Source organism: Ailuropoda melanoleuca, chromosome 9 (genome assembly GCF_002007445.2).
Source record: "Ailuropoda melanoleuca isolate Jingjing chromosome 9, ASM200744v2, whole genome shotgun sequence".
Lineage (NCBI taxonomy): Eukaryota > Metazoa > Chordata > Mammalia > Carnivora > Ursidae > Ailuropoda > Ailuropoda melanoleuca.
In genome coordinates, this window is record NC_048226.1 from 30,227,508 (window position 1) to 30,231,420 (window position 3,913).

The 3,913-nt window shown below is 60.4% G+C and overlaps 1 protein-coding gene across 5 annotated transcripts in view; it reads right to left on the reverse strand.

The window, feature by feature from the left end:
* The window catches only part of LOC100474813 (immunoglobulin superfamily containing leucine-rich repeat protein 2), a 12,109-nt gene extending 8,532 nt beyond the window's left edge, over window positions 1-3,577 (reverse strand). Inside the window, exons 1-2 of one of the 5 annotated variants that reach the window (XM_034668064.1) lie at window positions 2,133-2,171; window positions 1,715-1,810 (exon numbers count right to left, since the gene is read on the reverse strand). The gene's annotated coding sequence lies outside the window, so the exon portion shown is untranslated. Of the gene's footprint in view, window positions 1-1,714; window positions 1,811-2,132; window positions 2,301-2,870; window positions 3,096-3,438 lie in introns of those variants that run through there. The other 4 variants (XM_034668065.1, XM_034668067.1, XM_034668069.1 and 1 more) reach the window with 4 other exon arrangements.
* Window positions 3,578-3,913: the final 336 nt, after the last annotated feature.

Here is a 3,913-nt window from a genome sequence, read left to right on the forward strand (position 1 = left end):
GGACCCTTCCTCGCCGCACCCCCCTCCCCACTAGCAGCCTCCTCCCCGAAGCCACGTTCAACACGATGCATAATTGATAGTGTTAGCAGAGCGCCTCACCCTCCCTGCTATTTTTGCTCGGATCTGGGTAGATGCAAGCTCTGGTCTACCCCACCCCCCGCCAGTCCAACCCGAAGACGGCGGCGCACGACCCCGCGGGGCCGCGGGGAAGCGACGCCTGCACCCCAGCCCGCCGCCGCCCCTGCCCAGCCTCTGAAGCCTTACTCTTTGCAGTCTCGTTTTTTTGTAGCTAAACCAAGCCCTTGAAGCCCCCGACCCAACACGCTGGCCTGTGCGCACAGCCGGGGGCGGTGGGCGCGCAGTATCAGCCTAGCCTCCCCAGAGGGCCGTCCTGGATGCACCCAAGCGCCTCACCCTCGGGTCTTGCCAGCTACAGGAGAATGGGGCACCGGGGCTGTGGCAGGCAACAGCACCGAAAGGGATGGTTACAAAACGTCTGCTCCTCCAGAGCAGTGTGGGCTGGGAACTTAAGGCCGGAGCATCTCTCTCCCTGTCCCTCCCTCGCCAACGTCTTCACAGCCTCACCAGAAAGGCACTGTCAACCCCACACACTTAGCCCCCGAAGCCTCCGCGGCCCGCCACCGCCAGCATGTCTCACACCCTCACACAACAGCCGGCCTCGGCAGATTCGAATACTCGCTGTTCCCGACTCTCGCTCCCTGTCTCTGGCGAAACCCCGACATTTCTTTTAGCGGCGAGGAGGTGGAGGCGCAGGAATGTCGAGGCATTTGGCTAAAACTCGATGTCTATCTCCTGCACTGCCCATTGCAGTCCTGGAGACAGGGTTGCTGGCCAAAATCGGGAAGGGAGTACAGGCTCCGGGAGACCCCCGGAAAGCCCCCCGCCCCCGCCTTCCGCGGTCCTTTCCGTAAACATTGAGCTCTGGGGCACGCGCGGCCCCCAAGCCTTCGCCCCAGGCCGGGGGTTCTCTGGCCGTGGGTCGATGGCCCGGGTTTGGGGCCTCTGAGGAAATCAATCTCCCGATTTGAGTGTTGAGCATTTTAATGAGCTGGGGAAGTGGGGAAAGAGAGACGGAGGAGGAGAGCAGCAGCTCAAGAGACTACCGACCGGGCGTTCCGAGGATCCTTTGTAAATTAAATATGAACCGACCCGCGCACGCACGCTCCGCATCCCTCCCTCTCTCCTACTCCTGCGGTCGCTGCAGGCGCCGCAGCTGGCTGAGACCAGCACCTCTCCTTCGGACCAGAATTGAGAACCCAGAACTTCACTCCACCTGCCTGGGCTTGTGGTCCCCACAGACGACCTAGGGGGAGGACACAGGGGCCCCCTGAGAGGGATGTGTCTTCAAGGAGGGTGGAAGGGTGAGAGCGCCTTGACTCTGCGGTGGGACAGCGCGAGCGGCGCCCTAGTCTGGGAATGAATCCCTGCGGCTGGGCCAGGGAGTGGCGCGGCCGGCGGGTCTGGTACAACCTCTTTGTCCGCGGAGCAAGGTGGGGGCGTATTGAGAACGCCGAGCGGGGCGGTTCCTCGAGCCTCGGCCCTGGAAGAGGTGTCTGGGAGGCGAGGTACCAGTAGCGAGGATGGACAGTACGGTTCCGGGTCTCGGGTCCCGGAGACTTTCCTGGGCGCGGGGGAGGGGCGCGGGTCATAGAGGCGGGGATCGAAGCTCGTGGACCCTCCACCCAGTTTTCACCTTTTTTCTGCTTCTTTCTGCCTTCGTCGAGGAGGCGGAAGCTAGGCAGGCGGGCGAGGGACAACTTGGAAGCGTTGATGGACTAGAAGACAGAGGCTGGGGAGTAGAAGGGAGAATGGGCTCGCTCCTTCTCCGCGGAGAGCTTCCCAGACCCGCAGGGACCCGCCCCGCCAGCGTCCCGGGAGCCTCCGGGGGCCGCGGGCCAAGTAAGACCCCTTTTCCTTGGCTCACTTGCCAGGGATGCAGAAGCCAGGGGAATTCGGCAGGGAGACAGGGCTCCGGGGGCCAGGAGGGCGGCTAAGGATGTGGTGGCCACCCAGGCGAGGGCTCGGACTGCCGCGGGCCCCTGCGACTCCCACCCACTCTCCAACAAGCGCTTTTGTTCCCCGAGCCTGCCCCGGGGAAAGACAGCCCTTACCCCCGCCTTCGACCCCGGAGCGCCCAGTGCCTGCCCTGGCAGAGTCCGCCCAGGCCTGGGGTGGGAGCCACGACTCCAGGATCAGCCTCCGGGCTCAGCTAGGAGAGCACAGCACGTTTTGCCCGGCGCCGCCAGGGCGCGCAGGAGCAGGTCTGATGTCTATAATGTTAATAATGGTACGGTTACTGAGGGGTTGGGGAGCCAGAGCGAACACACCACCCCCGCCGCCGCCCACGTCTTTGATCGTTAAAGAAACAGGCACCTAATCAGGTGCGTGGAAGTAGGTGTGGGGAGAAAAGGGATTCAAGGTTCTAAGCCTCCAGAGTGGTGGGGGGGGGGGTCCCNTGGGGGGGGTGTCCCAGAATCGGAATCTGTAGAATCCGGGCTCAGGCTTTTTGACCAGGTTGGGGTCCAGACCCTAGACAGACGCAGGAGCCGAGGGCTGTGTGGCTCCGGGCAGATTTTTGCGGGTTGACTTCTAACTTCAACTTCTCAGACCCGGACGGTCCGGGGGGTGGGGCGGGTTGGAACCCAGTGGACCCGCGCAGTTTTTCCTGCATCTGTGTGGACGCAAGATCTTTTCCAGGCCTAGTTCGTGAGCGCCCCCTGCTGGAGACCGCTTGCCGGGCGCAGAGGCTGGGGCAATGGCTGCCGGAGGCTGGAGCCCGAGGCTAAGCGGTGCCGGGTCCCCTGCTCTGCTGTACAGCGGCGCGATGTTCCCGAGAGGGGGACGCTTACCCAAGGCACCGAAGCATTCCTTCTCATGCCCACTCAGTCTACGTCCCAGGAATCTGCAGCCTCGTCTCCCGTGCCCAACACCTGCACAGCCCCCGCTTCGCACCCCATTGTGTTTCCGGCACCCAGGGCACCATAGACACCCTCTGGATACCCGTTGAACGAATAGTCCCTGGCGCGATCCAATGAGCTCAGTTCTCCTGGGAGGAAACCTTCCTGAGTGCCTTCCTCACCACACCCCCCACCCTCCCTGGGCAGGCAGGGTGAGCGCTTTCTCTTTGAGTCCCGTAGGAACATTCTAGAACATAGTCCTTGGGTCTTATGACTTTGTCAGGGACCTAAAATGTCCGAGATCTGAAAAAGAAAATCTGTTGGCTCTAAGAGGAGAAAAAAACCCCTACGAGATAGGAGGTAATAGACGTTTAATGAAAAGTTCAGGACATGTAACGCCGTGTGAACGATTCAGTTGCAACTGCTCGCCCTTGTATTTAGTGTGGCAGGCGGGTGATTTAAGGGATGTGGGAAAGCTTCGAAAAGTCAGAAAGCCCGGGCCCGGATGGGCATCACATACTCACTGCATGGAAGCCGGCTCAGTCCTTCCTGCAGCTCATTCCCGCAGGATCCCTGAAACACTCACCGCTCCCACCTTGCAGCTCTGCAGTCTGTCCCTCTGCCTCCCAACACACGGTGTTCCTACCTCTCTCCCCAAGAAGCTGCTTTCTTTGTCCAATTTCTGGCAGAAGCTCACCCTTCTGGGAAGCCAGTCCCTGTCTATGATAGCCCCTCCCACCTTCCATCTCTGCTTCCCCTCACACACACTCAATGGAGTAGTTAGCAGGAAAGGTTTTAGCCTCATACTCCACCAGGTACTAGCTGTGTGACCTTGGCCAAGTTACTTAACCTTTCTGTGCCTCAGGGGGAAAAGGCATAAATAAGAATATCTATTTTATTAGGTTGCTATGAAGATTAAATGAGTCAGTGTATGCAAAGCACCTAGTACCTGGCACTTAGTGCTCAGAAATGAGGTATTTTTTTCAACAGTAGCC